This window comes from Lissotriton helveticus, chromosome 3_1, assembly GCF_964261635.1.
Source record: "Lissotriton helveticus chromosome 3_1, aLisHel1.1, whole genome shotgun sequence".
Lineage (NCBI taxonomy): Eukaryota > Metazoa > Chordata > Amphibia > Caudata > Salamandridae > Lissotriton > Lissotriton helveticus.
In genome coordinates, this window is record NC_136061.1 from 1,323,350,245 (window position 1) to 1,323,364,304 (window position 14,060).

The window sequence follows — 14,060 nt, forward strand, 5'->3', positions numbered from 1 at the left end:
GAGGCATCTGGATTGCAGCCTGAGGCTGCTAGGCTTTCTACTGGAAGTGCTGGACTCTGGGTTGATCCAAACATGGTACGGCCGGTGTTGCCTACCTTTAGCGGTGATGCAGGGTGTAGAGTGGATTGTGAACATTTTTTGCCTATACAGTTTTTTCAATTGTTTATGGATGATGTATTTTGGGTGAGATTGTTGAGCAGACTAATTTGTATGCTGAACAGTTTTTGAGGGACAACAGTGACAAACTTAGGCCCCACTCTAGAGTTACCGGTGGACTCCCACAAATCTGGAAGAGATGAAGAAGTTTTTGGGTTTGACTTTATTGATGGGTTTGATAAGAAAGCCGTCCATGGCTTCATATTGATCTACCAGTCCCTTGATGGAAACAGCCATATTTCCTACAGTTATGACTCGTGATCGGTATTTACTTTTGCTACGGATGCTGCATTTTGTTGATAATTGTTTGGCGTTGCCACAAGATCACCCTGACTGTGACCGTCTTTTTAAGATCGACCTGTTCTTGATCACCTTGTAGATCGATTTTCAGAGATCTAAACTCCAGGGAAAGAAATATCTATTGATGAGACTTTGGTCTTGTTCAAGTACTGTTCGGTTTTTAGGCAGTACATCCATAGCAAGCGGGTACGCTATGAAATTAAGCTGTATATGTTGTCTCAGAGTAGGACAGGATATGTTTTTAATTTCCCTGTGTGCACTGGAAGGGATTCCACTATTGACCGCCCTGGTTGTCCATCTACTTTTGGAGTTCCAGAGAAAATTGTGTGGGATCTTGCTAGAGGACTGTTTATTAGAGAACACGATTTGTACCTTGATAACTTCTACACTGCTGTGCAATTGTTTAAGGAATTGTTCTGTTGGAAATGGGATCCCTGGCTGGCCAGGGCTTTCGCCAAAGTCAGTCAGAGACCACCACTCCCAAGTCAGGGCAAGGGAGTTACACGCCAAGATAACCCCTGCTCACCCTCTAGGTAACGTGGCGCGAGCAGCAAGGCTAAACTTGGAGGCGATGCAAGTTAAGTATTTGCGCACGCACCCCAGCAACAACACCCAAAGGCCCACCACAAAGGAAACTCCACACAAGGTTATATAAAAATAGCCTTTGTATTACACCAAAACACCTTAGATAAAACACACACTTTACAATGTGCCAGAGGCACGGGCAGAATTTACAGGGGATTATTTACAAGACAGGGCCACCTGGACCACTGTCAGGAATCAGAAGTAACACTTGCAGAAATAGCACTTTGAATGTAAATCACTGTAGCACAAAAATGTAACACAACCAGTAATTACTGGTAACCAGGATCTCACTAGCACCACCTGTACTAGGGAGAAAACAACCACCTATGTATCACAATACCTGTAGGGGTGTAAGAACATAACACATGATGCAATGCATAACATTCATTCAGAGGTGTAAGGGAGGAAAACACATGATGCATCAATACATTCAGAGGTGTAAAAACAATAATAATTACGCCAATTTCACAAGTCACCACCTGTGACTGTCCATGTGTCCCAATGTCAGGGCCTAAACGTGGCAGCTGCCCACAAAGTGCTGGGCAGCTGTGAAGATGGTGGGGCAAAACACACGTGGGAGCCTCGGTGCCCCAGGACAAAGATGTGCCCCCCTAGAGCCTCTCTGGGCTCAAAATGAATCAATGCAGCCCCTCTGGGCTCTGAATACACAGATGCAGCCTCACTGGGCTGTGGGGGTCCCTCACGGGGGACCCGGGACACTGGGAGTGCCTCAAGCCTCTCTTAGGCTGGAGCACAAATGCGGGCGTGTTGGAGTCACCCTCCTGGGGACTCGAAGCACAAGGAAATGCCCCCTTTGCCCTCTTACGGCCTTAAACAAATAGATGCTGCCCCTGGAGCCTCGTGGCTCCCACCAACCAAGATGCGGGCAGGAAGCCTCTCGTGGGCTCAAAGGAACAATTGGGGCCTTAGAGGAGCCTCGTAGGCTCTCACCACACCAATGCCCCCCCCCCTGCGGACTACCAACACGGAGCCCCACTCACCGGGGCTCCTGCCGTCTGACTTCTTCACTCGCGGTCGGGCAGGGGGTCAAACAGAGCTCCACTCACCGGTGTGCAGCACAGGGACTCCGGCGGTGAACTCAGGTTGGTGCGGGCAGACTTCCTCACTCTCCGCTCCGCTCACCAGACGCTTAGGCAGGCTCTCCCCCTTCTCAGGAGAGCCCTGCTGGAACCGGCGCTGGCGTTTGGGCACTTCTTCTCCCTTCTTGCACCGGAGCACGGGGTGGGCTCCCGTCAGCTTCCGGTTTGCCTCTATGTCCTGTCCCCGGCCGGCCTGACTTCCAGGTCGCGGGGGCGGGCTTTCCGTCGGGCCGCGCTCGGATTGGCCGGCCGGCAAACCACATCCGGGTCGTCGCGGGCAGCGCGGCGGCCCGTCTCCGGCACTTCTAGGCGGGGGCTCAAGTTACCGAGGGGTCGGCACCCTCGAGGAAAAGGTCCCTGGCAGGGTGGGCACCTGCCAGGCGACAAAAACACTCGAAATTAAGCGAGGTGGCACTCGCTTGGGGCGGACAATGCCGGGTGGGGACCGGCCTCTGCAGACAAAGCGCTCCCAGCGCTAGAGGCAATTTACAGCACTCCCTGCGCTAAATGTAAAATACAGCGTTCTTAGGCGCTAGAAGCACAGACACAGCGCTCCCAGGTGCCCTCAGGCAGATAAAGCGCTCCCAGCGCTGGCAGACAAAGTAAAGTGCTTCCGGGCGCTTCAGGGGAAACACAAGTCCAGCAAAAGTCCTCCTTGGCAGGCAGGGGGGCAAGGCTGGGCCCAGAGCCAGCACACTGGGTCTCCAGGCAGGGAGACACCCCAAGTGGCGGTCATCTGGCCCAGCGACAGCAGCAGCAGCCCCCTCAGGATCCTGGAAGAGAACAACTTCTGCGGGGACACAGCCCCATCTTTATACACCATTTCCCTTTGTCTGAAGGTGCAGGGTGGGGGCGGAACCAGTCACAGCTGGTTCTTGAGTACTCTGTTTACCTCAACCACCCTCTCTATTCACTGGCAGGGCTTGGGTCATTAGACACACCACAGGGGGGCGGAGCCAGCATTGTGTGGGGAAAACCCAGCCCATCCAGGACACAGGTACACTCCTCCCACACATCACTCATGCTAATCTCCCACTCACCACCGGGCAGACCCATCCAGACTTCCTGGAGCCTGGCATGCCAGCCAGCTCCAGCCAATCACACGCCAGCACCCTCACAGCACACGTACAGCCATGTCTAGAAATGGCGCTTCCCTACTAGACACATACATGCTGCATACACCATCTCGCAGCATTCGCTCTCACGAGTTCACACATACCAGACTCAAGCCTGTACACCCCACGCATCAGGAACTACCAGGGACACATACATTCCCCATGCATTCCTATGGGCGGGCAGGCCTAGCTCAGCACATGCACTCACAGTGCGCACGCACTTTCCACTGGGACACAGTGAAAGTGCGCAGAATCCAAAAATCACCATCGCCAGGTCACCATTTAAAGCAAAAAGTCTAGGGGTGAACCTGCCCTAAGGGCCAAAGTCCAACACAACCCCCTTCCAGCCAAAACGCAGGGTAGAACGATCACCACCGTGATGGACTTCCCTGCTTGGGGCGATAGAACACGGACGCGGGCCCGCAACTGCAGGGACACCCTCCTGTTCTACGCCACGGTGGACCCATGGGATTCCTTCTCAACACACTGTCTGGACCAACTGGGCTACCCCACTGGTACTCCCAAGTTGTCCGTGGCCAGGACCAGGCCCTGGGCCACCCAGGTGCCACTGGTCCATGCCAATTCGCAGAGCGGGGGGTAGTAACCCCTGGTACATAGGAGCCATTCTCCACTCTTCCTGTCTGCCAGACAGGACTAGACTGCCACTGGTACTCCAGCCTAGGGCCTACAACCTCAGGCGGACCAGGAGTCTCAGGGAAGGCTCTCCTCCCCTTACCTCTTCTTCTAGGGTCCCTCCTCCTCCGGCGAGGGGTACCCCTACAACGCCATTCCAACCCAGGGCTTATCCACTCAGGTTGCACCGGGGTCAGAGGTGGGCTCTCCCACCCTCTGCACCCCCTTCCAGAGGTCTGCCCTCTCCCACCTGGAGAAGTTCCTCTGGAAGAAGAACCGGTCAGGACACTGGTTACAGTCGTCCTACCCTTCAGGTCAGGCTGATCCTGAACCTGGCCTTCCAACCTCCGGTCTAAAACCTTTGGTGGAACAATTGCCTGGCACTCCAGGACTTCTGGGGACTTACACTCCATCCCCCTGAGGCTAACAAATGACACATCTGTCGTGTGACTGTCTGTCTGGCGCAGATCTCCCGCCCTCTGTCCACCTGACAGTGCGTGACGATCCCCCAGACCAGAAGTGGTGTTACCATGGTCACTACACGGGAACCTAGCCCAACTGGGTAGTCCCTGACCCACTGGTCCTTCCACTGGGGAACTCCCCCAATCACTCCTCACTCTGGACTCCTGTACCCTCCCTACCGGAGCGGTACTGCCAGCCTCTAGAACCACAGGAGCTCTGGTTACAGACGCTCCAGGTCCTCTACTCACTAGGAGATCCTCCTCAAATGGACTAACAGGACAGCCTAGGTCCCCAACCTGGTGTTCCCTCAAGAAACCATCCAAGTCCTGAGGCACGGCTTCGGGCGTCTGGGGAACCTCAGTCTCCCTCTCACTCCTGCTCCACTGAGCCAGGCAGTGAGCCCCTACACCCTCCTCGCTATCCTGGGACCTAGCTGGGCTACACTGAGCCTCTTTCACCACGCTGGGCTGGAAGATCCCTGAACCACTACTTTTGGAATCACTCCCTAATGACTCTAGAGAACCTCTGGCCCTTTCCCAGCGGTCTGCTTCATCTGCAAGCTCACATGCATCAGACAATCCACACCCCAACAGGTGTGTGCGCAACCCTGGTGAACAACAACTGAGCAGGTGCTCTTTGAGAACCAGATCAAAAAAGATGTCAAAATCATCTTCTGTGTGAACCTTTACCCAATCAAACAATGTCCCACAACATTCGTCCTCAAAATCTTCCCAAAATCTTCCCAAGACTGGTGAGACAGTTTCTTACTGTCCCTGAACTTCAACCTTAACTCCTCCTCTGGGGAAACAGGTACCATACTGGGGGAACTGGGACAGGGACTGCTCGCACTGGGCTCTATATAGCTGCCACCACTGGACTCAACCCTCCCTGGGGAGCCCAGAAACTCAACACTGCGCGCAGGGGATAGTCTACCCTCCAGAGCTACTTTGCCTCTGGTGGAGGCCCTCTCAGCCTCCTCTATCCTTTCCTGCGCTAAGACCCTCTCAGTCTCTAGCTGTTGCTTCTTAACCTCCAGCTGTTGCTTTCTAACGCCCAGCTGTGCCATAGCCTGGGCATGCTCCAACCTGAGCTTTTCTAAAGCCAGCTGGTGCTCCCTTTCTCTCCTCCTATCTTCCAGCTCCTCTGGGGACAGGTAAAGGGATGAGGCGCTGCCTCCTATGCTGGACCCAGCAAGGGACTCCCTATCTATGGGGTCCTCACTATCTGCTGGCGTCCCTGTGCTGACATCTTCTTCCGCCTCTTCTGAATCTTCAGGGCTCCCCACAGACCCACCACCCTCCTGGTGTGAAGCCCGGGCCTTTTCCTCACTGCGCTCAAGATCCCACTGACCCTTTTGCCACAGGATCAGGCTGCTCCTAAGTTCGGACTGAGTGTCTGACTCATCCACCCCTATGTCTCTCTCTTCACAGAACCTTACCAACTCTCCCATACTGTATCTAAACAGAACACAGAAATCAAAAGTAGGCTCCATTCTGGCGGACGTTCTAAAGAAGAGATCACACAGGGAACCTAGGGGTCTGAGCTAACACAGGAGTACACAATTCACAAAGGTATTCAGCAAGCTCTCTACCCTAGAGAACTCCTACTCACTTGCCTAGTGCCACACACCATTCATCCACACACAACCCTCCCCTCGGACTGGTAAGGCAGTTTCTACCACCCCTGATTCCTCAACCTGACCACAAGTGACACAGGTACCGACTCTGGGCGCAGGGTGGGGGACAAATGTACTGACACAATGGATACCTTCAGGAGAAGAAAATAAAGGAACTTCATAAAAAAACAATCCCCTAGAATGTGGTCATCTAAAATGCAGAGTTTTGTGGTGCAGCCAGCTGCTACTAAGGTACAAGGCAAACACAAATACTTATCCTCACCGCTTGCCGCCAATGTTGGAAATGGGATCCCTGGCTGGCCAGGGCTTTCGCCAAAGTCAGTCAGAGACCGCCACTCCCAAGTCAGGGCAAGGGAGTTACACGCCAAGATAACCCCTGATCACCCTCTAGATAACGTGGCGCGAGCAGCAAGGCTAAACTTGGAGGCGATGCAAGTTAAGTATTTGCGCACGCACCCCAGCAACAACACCCAAAGGCCCACCACAAAGGAAACTCCACACAAGGTTATATAAAAATAGCCTTTGTATTACACCAAAACACCTTAGATAAAACACACACTTTACAATGTGCCAGAGGCACGGGCAGAATTTACAGGGGATTATTTACAAGACAGGGCCACCTGGACCACTGTCAGGAATCAGAAGTAACACTTGCAGAAATAGCACTTTGAATGTAAATCACTGTAGCACAAAAATGTAACACAACCAGTAATTACTGGTAACCAGGATCTCACTAGCACCACCTGTACTAGGGAGAAAACAACCACCTATGTATCACAATACCTGTAGGGGTGTAAGAACATAACACATGATGCAATGCATAACATTCATTCAGAGGTGTAAGGGAGGAAAACACATGATGCATCAATACATTCAGAGGTGTAAAAACAATAATAATTGCGCCAATTTCACAAGTCACCACCTGTGACTGTCCATGTGTCCCAATGTCAGGGCCTAAACGTGGCAGCTGCCCACAAAGTGCTGGGCAGCTGTGAAGATGGTGGGGCAAAACACACGTGGGAGCCTCGGTGCCCCAGGACAAAGATGTGCCCCCCTAGAGCCTCTCTGGGCTCAAAATGAATCAATGCAGCCCCTCTGGGCTCTGAATACACAGATGCAGCCTCACTGGGCTGTGGGGGTCCCTCACGGGGGACCCGGGACACTGGGAGTGCCTCAAGCCTCTCTTAGGCTGGAGCACAAATGCGGGCGTGTTGGAGTCCCCCTCCTGGGGACTCAAAGCACAAGGAAATGCCCCCTTTGCCCTCTTACGGCCTTAAACAAATAGATGCTGCCCCTGGAGCCTCGTGGCTCCCACCAACCAAGATGCGGGCAGGAAGCCTCTCGTGGGCTCAAAGGAACAATTGGGGCCTCAGAGGAGCCTCGCAGGCTCTCACCACACCAATGCCCCCCCCTGCGGACTACCAATACGGAGCCCCACTCACCGGGGCTCCTGCCATCTGACTTCTTCACTCGCGGTCGGGCAGGGGGTCAAACAGAGCTCCACTCACCGGTGTGCAGCACAGGGACTCCGGCGTTGAACTCAGGTTGGTGCGGGCAGACTTCCTCACTCTCCGCTCCGCTCACCAGACGCTTAGGCAGGCTCTCCCCCTTCTCAGGAGAGCCCTGCTGGAACCGGCGCTGGCGTTTGGGCACTTCTTCTCCCTTCTTGCACCGGAGCACGGGGTGGGCTCCCGTCAGCTTCCGGTTTGCCTCTATGTCCTGTCCCCGGCCGGCCTGACTTCCAGGTCGCGGGGGCGGGCTTTCCGTCGGGCCGCGCTCGGATTGGCCGGCCGGCAAACCACATCCGGGTCGTCGCGGGCAGCGCGGCGGCCCGTCTCCGGCACTTCTAGGCGGGGGCTCAAGTTACCGAGGGGTCGGCACCCTCGAGGAAAATGCAAAAACGGGCGGCAAGGTCCCTGGCAGGGTGGGCACCTGCCAGGCGACAAAAACACTCGAAATTAAGCGAGGTGGCACTCGCTTGGGGCGGACAATGCCGGGTGGGCACCGGCCTCTGCAGACAAAGCGCTCCCAGCGCTAGAGGCAATTTACAGCGCTCCCTGCGCTAAATGTAAAATACAGCGCTCTTAAGCGCTAGAAGCACAGACCCAGCGCTCCCAGGTGCTCTCAGGCAGATAAAGCGCTCCCAGCGCTGGCAGACAAAGTAAAGTGCTTCCGGGCGCTTCAGGGGAAACACAAGTCCAGCAAAAGATCTCCTTGGCAGGCAGGGGGGCAAGGCTGGGCCCAGAGCCAGCACACTGGGTCTCCAGGCAGGGAGACACCCCAAGTGGCGGTCCTCTGGCCCAGCGACAGCAGCAGCAGCCCCCTCAGGATCCTGGAAGAGAACAACTTCTGCGGGGACACAGCCCCATCTTTATACACCATTTCCCTTTGTCTGAAGGTGCAGGGTGGGGGCGGAACCAGTCACAGCTGGTTTTTGAGTACTCTGTTTACCTCAACCACCCTCTCTATTCACTGGCAGGGCTTGGGTCATTAGACACACCACAGGGGGGCGGAGCCAGCATTGTGTGGGGAAAACCCAGCCCATCCAGGACACAGGTACACTCCTCCCACACATCACTCATGCTAATCTCCCACTCACCACCGGGCAGACCCATCCAGACTTCCTGGAGCCTGGCATGCCAGCCAGCTCCAGCCAATCACACGCCAGCACCCTCACAGCACACGTACAGCCATGTCTAGAAATGGCGCTTCCCTACTAGACACATACATGCTGCATACACCATCTCGCAGCATTCGCTCTCACGAGTTCACACATACCAGACTCAAGCCTGTACACCCCACGCATCAGGAACTACCAGGGACACATACATTCCCCATGCATTCCTATGGGCGGGCAGGCCTAGCTCAGCACATGCACTCACAGTGCGCACGCACTTTCCACTGGGACACAGTGAAAGTGCGCAGAATCCAAAAATCACCATCGCCAGGTCACCATTTAAAGCAAAAAGTCTAGGGGTGAACCTGCCGTAAGGGCCAAAGTCCAACATGTTCAAATTGGACACTTTTGCTTGTGGCACAATCAACCGTAAAGGTTATCCAAAAGAGCTTGTTTGCAAAAAAACTTCAGAGGGGACAGTGCAGTTCCTTGCGTAGTGATGAACTACTAGCTCTGAAATTTGTGGACAGGAGGGATGTGTACATGCTGACTACCATCCATGATGAGAGTACTTCACCTGTGCCTCTTTGGGGTCAGATTGCTGAAGTGCGCAACCCTGTGTGCATTTTGGACTACAATAAGCACATGGGTGGTGTTGACAGAGTAGATCAGAGGTTGGAACCTTACACTGCTGTTCATAATGCTTACGTTTGGTATAAAAAGTTGGCCATCCATCTCTTCAATTTAGCAACTTTCAATGCATTTGTTGTGTTCAAGGAGGGTTCTCCTGCGTCAAAGTTGACATTTGTTCAGTTTCAGCAGTCTGTGATAAGCAGCCTTGTTGTTGTGGAACAGGCAAGTGTTCTTAGAGTTGGAGTGGTGGAGGATATGGCTCGATTGAAAGATCGCCACTTTCCTGATTACATTCCTCCCACATCTTCAAAATACTTTCCCACTAGGAGATGTAGAGTCTGTTGGTAAAGGAGACTCGTATTTTCAGCCCTGAGTGTCCTTCTAACCCTGGGCTGTGTGTGCCTGCTTGTTTTAGAGCGTACCACGCGTAAAATAATTTTTGGGAGCATCCATGAGTGGTAAAGTGAACTGCCTGGTCTGTATTGTTTAAAAATGTGTATTCTGTTTCAAGGTTGGCATTAGTGCGTTGTGTTTAGTTTCAGACTTTGTGTTAGTAGATTTGTATATTTTTGCAATTTGTTTGTGTTTTCTTTTTTGTATAAAAAAATCCTAAATGCGATGGCCGTGTGTGTAGGCTGGCGCTTGGCTGGTGGTGCGTGTAGACTGGTGCTTGGCTGGCGGTATGTGTGGACTGGCGCTTGGCTGGTGGTGTGCATGGACTGGCGCTTGGCTGGCAGTGTGCGTGGACTGGCACTTGGCTGGCGGTGTGTATGGACTGGTGCTTGGCTGGCAGTATGCGTGGACTGGCGCTTGGCTGGCGGTATGCGTGGACTAGCGCTTGGCTGGTGGTGTGTGTGGACTGGCGATTGGCTGGTGGTGTGCGTGGACTGGCGCTTGGCTGGCAGTGTGCGTGGACTGGCGCTTGGCTGGCGGTGTGTATGGATTGGTGCTTGGCTGGCGGTATGCGTGGACTGGCGCTTGGCTGGCGATATGCGTGGACTAGCGCTTGGCTGGTGGTGTGTGTGGACTGGCGATTGGCTGGCGGTGCGTGTGGAGTGGACTGGCGCTTGGCTGGTGGTGTGCGTGGACTGGCACTTGGCTGGCAGTGTGCGTGGACTGGCGCTTGGCTGGCTAAGCATCATACCGCCCTGGAAGCCCCTGGGTGTCTAGTTTTCAGAAATGTTTGGGTTTGGTAGGTTTCCCTAGATGGCCGCCGAGCACGGGGCCAAAAACCCAGGTGACCCCCCCGTGCAAAACCAAGTGGTTTTGAGATAGGCAATTTTGATGTCGCCTCACTACGTTTTGGCCCCTTGCCTGTCGCAGGTACTTGGGCCTCCCTTACAAGTGAGGCACCATTTTTATCAGAGGACCTGGGGGAGTGCTGGGTGGTGGGAAATTTGTGTGAGCCCAGTGATGCGACAACTTTCCTACACAAAAATATATGAAAAAAGAGATTTTTTCAGCTACAATTGAGGTTTGCAGGAGATTCTGGGTCAGGAAACGTTAGGGGATCCATGCAAGCCATACCTCCATGGAAGCCCCACGGTGTCGAGTTTTCAGAAATGTGTGGGTTTGGAAGGTTTCTCCTGGTGGCCGCCGAGCACGAGGCCAAAAACCCAGGTGACCCCCCATTGCAAAAACAAGGGGTTTTGAGATAGGCAATTTTGATGTCACCTCACTACATTTTCGGCCCTTGCCTATCGCGGGTACTTGGGCCTCTCACACAAGTGAGGCACCATTTTTATCAGGAGACTGGGGGAAACGCTGGGTGGTAGGAAATTTGAGTGAGCCCGGTGATGCCACAACTTCTCCCAAACAAAAATGTGTGAAAAAAGTGATTTTTTCTGCTTCAATTGAGGTTTGCAGGGGATTCTGGGTAAGGAAACGCTGGGGGCTCCACATAAGCAATACCTCCCTGGAAGCCCCCGGGTGTCTAGTTGTTATAAATGTGTGGGTTAGGTGGGTTTCCCTCGATGGCTGCCGAGCACGAGGCCAAAAACCAAGGTGACCCCCCTTGCAAAACCAGGTGGTTTTGAGATAGCCAATTTTGATGTCGCCTCACTACGTTTTGGGCCCTTGCATGTCGCAGGTACTTGGGCCTCCCCAACAAGTGAGGCACCATTTTTATTGTAAGACCTGGGGGAATGCTGCGTGGTGGGAAATTTATGTGAGACCGGTGATGCTTTCACTTTCCCACACAAAAATGTGTGAAAAAAGTGACTTTTTTCGCTAGAATTGAGGGTTGCAGGGGATTTTGGGTAGGGAAACGTTGGGGGATCCATGCAAGCCATACCTTCCTTGAAGCCCCCGGGTGTCTAGTTCTCAAAAATGTGTGGGTTTGGTGGGTTTCCCTAGATGGCCGCAGAGCACAGGGGCCAAAAACCCAGGTGACCCCCTTTACAAAACCAGGTGGATTTGAGATAGGCAATTTTGATGTTGCCTCACTACGTTTTGGGCCCTTGCCTGTCCGGGTACTTGGGCCTCCCACACAAGTGAGTTATCATTTTTATCAGGAGACGCAGGGGAACGCTAGGTGATAGGAAATTTGTGTCAGCCCAGTGATGCCACAGCTTTCCCGCACAAAAATGTGTGAAAAAAAGTGCTTTTTTCAGCTAAAATTGAGGTTTGCAGGGGTTTCTGAGTAAGGAAACATTGGGGATCCACGCAAAGCACACCTTCCTGGAATCCCCCGGGTGTCTAGTTTTCAGAGATGTGTGGGTTTGGAAGGTTTCCCTTGGTGGCCGGTGAGCACCCGGCCAAAAACCCAGGGTACCCCCCTTGCAAAACCAGGTCATTTTGAAAGAGGCAATTTTGATGTCGCCTCACTACGTTTTGGGCCCTTGCCTGTTGTGGGGCCTCCCACACAAGTGAGGTACTGTTTTCTTCAGGAGACCTGGGGGAACGCTGGGTGGTAGGAAATTTATGTCAGCCTGGTGATGCCACAACTTTCCCTCACAAAAATGTGTGAAAAAAGTGATTTTTTCAGCTACATTTGAGGTTTGCAGGGGATTCTGGGTAAGGAAACGTTGAGGGATCCACGCAAGCTATACCTCCCTGAAATTCCCTGGGTGTTTAGTTTTCAGAAATGTGTGGTTTTGGTAGGTTTCCCTAAGTGCCGGCAAAGCTAAGGTTCACACACTACTGCGATGGCACTTTACCAAAAAAGGGTCATTTTTCACTGCGAAATTGAGGTGTGTCCACGTTGCTTTTTGAGCCGTTTCCTGTCGCAGGAACTAGGCTTACCCACACAAGTGAGGTACCATTTTTCTCTGAAGACTTTAGGGAACGCTGGGTGGGTGGAAATTTATGGATCCATGCAGATTCCAGAACTTTCCACCACAGAACTGTGGGGAAAATGTGTATTTTTTTGCCAATTTATTAGGCTTGCAAGGGATTCTGGGTAACAGAACCTGGCGGGAGGTAGTCAAGTCACCCCATCCTGGATTCCCCTGGGTGTCTAGTTTTCAGAAATGTGTAGGATTGGTAGGTTTCCCTAGGTGCCGGCAGAGCTATGGTTACAAAACTACAGCTAGGCACTTTGCCGAAAAAGGGTTATTTTTCACTGCGAAATTGAGGTGTGTCCACATTGCTTTTTGCGCCGTTTCCTGTTGCAGGCACTAGGCCGACCCACACAAGTGAGGTACCATTTTTCTCTGAAGACTTTAGAGATCGCTGGGTGGGTGGAAATTTGTGGATCTACGCAGATTCCAGAACTTTGCACCACAGAAATGTGGGGAGAATGTGTATTTTTTGCCAATTTATTAGGTTTGCAAGGGATTCTGGGTAACAGAACCTAGTGGGAGGCATTTAAGTCACCCCATCCTGGATTCCCGTGGGTGTCTAGTTTTTAAAAATGTATATGTTTTCTAGGTTTCCCTAGGTGCCGGCAGAGCTAAGGTTAAAAAACTACAGCTAGGCACTTTGCAAAAAAAGGGTAATTTTTCACTGCAAAATCGAGGTGTGTCTACGTTGCGTTTTGCGCCATTTCCTGTCGCGAGCACTATGCTGACCCACATAAGTGAGGTACCATTTTTCTTGGAAGACTTTGGGGAACGCGGGGTGGGTGGAAATTTGTGGATCCACGTGGATTCCAGAACTTTCCACCATAGAAATTTGGGGAAAATTTGTTTTTTGGACAATTTTTTAGGTTTGCAAGGGATTCTGGGTAATGGAACCTGATGGGAAGCAGTCAAGTCCCCCCATCCTGGATTTCCCTGGGTGTCTAGTTTTAAAAAATGTATAGGTTTACTAGGTTTCCTAGGTGCCGGCAGAGCTATGGTTCAAAGACTACAGCTAGGCACATTGCCAAAAAAGGGTAATTTTTCACTGCGAAATTGAGGTGTGTCCACGTTGCGTTTTGCGCCGTTTCCTGTCACGGGCACTATGCCGACCCACACAAGTGAGGTGCCATTTTTCTTGGAATACTTTGGGCAATGCAGGGTGGGTAGAAATTTGTGGATCCACGCATATTCCAGAACTTTCCACCACAAAAATGTGGGGAAAATGTGTTTTTTAAAATAATTTTTTAGGTGGGAGGCAGTCAAGTCACCCCATCCTGTATTTCCCTATATGTCTAGTTTTAAAACATGTATAGGTTTGCTTGGTTTTCTTAGGTGCCGGCAGAGCTATGGTTCAAAAACTAAAGCTAGGCACTTTGCCAAAAAAGGGTCATTTTTCACTGTGAAATTGAGGTGTGTCCATGTTACGTTTTGGGTCGTTTCCTGCCACAGGCACTAGGCCTACCCATGCAAGTGAGGTACCATTTTTCACTGAAGACTTTGGGGAATGCAGGGTGGGTAGAAATTTGTGGATCCACGCAAATT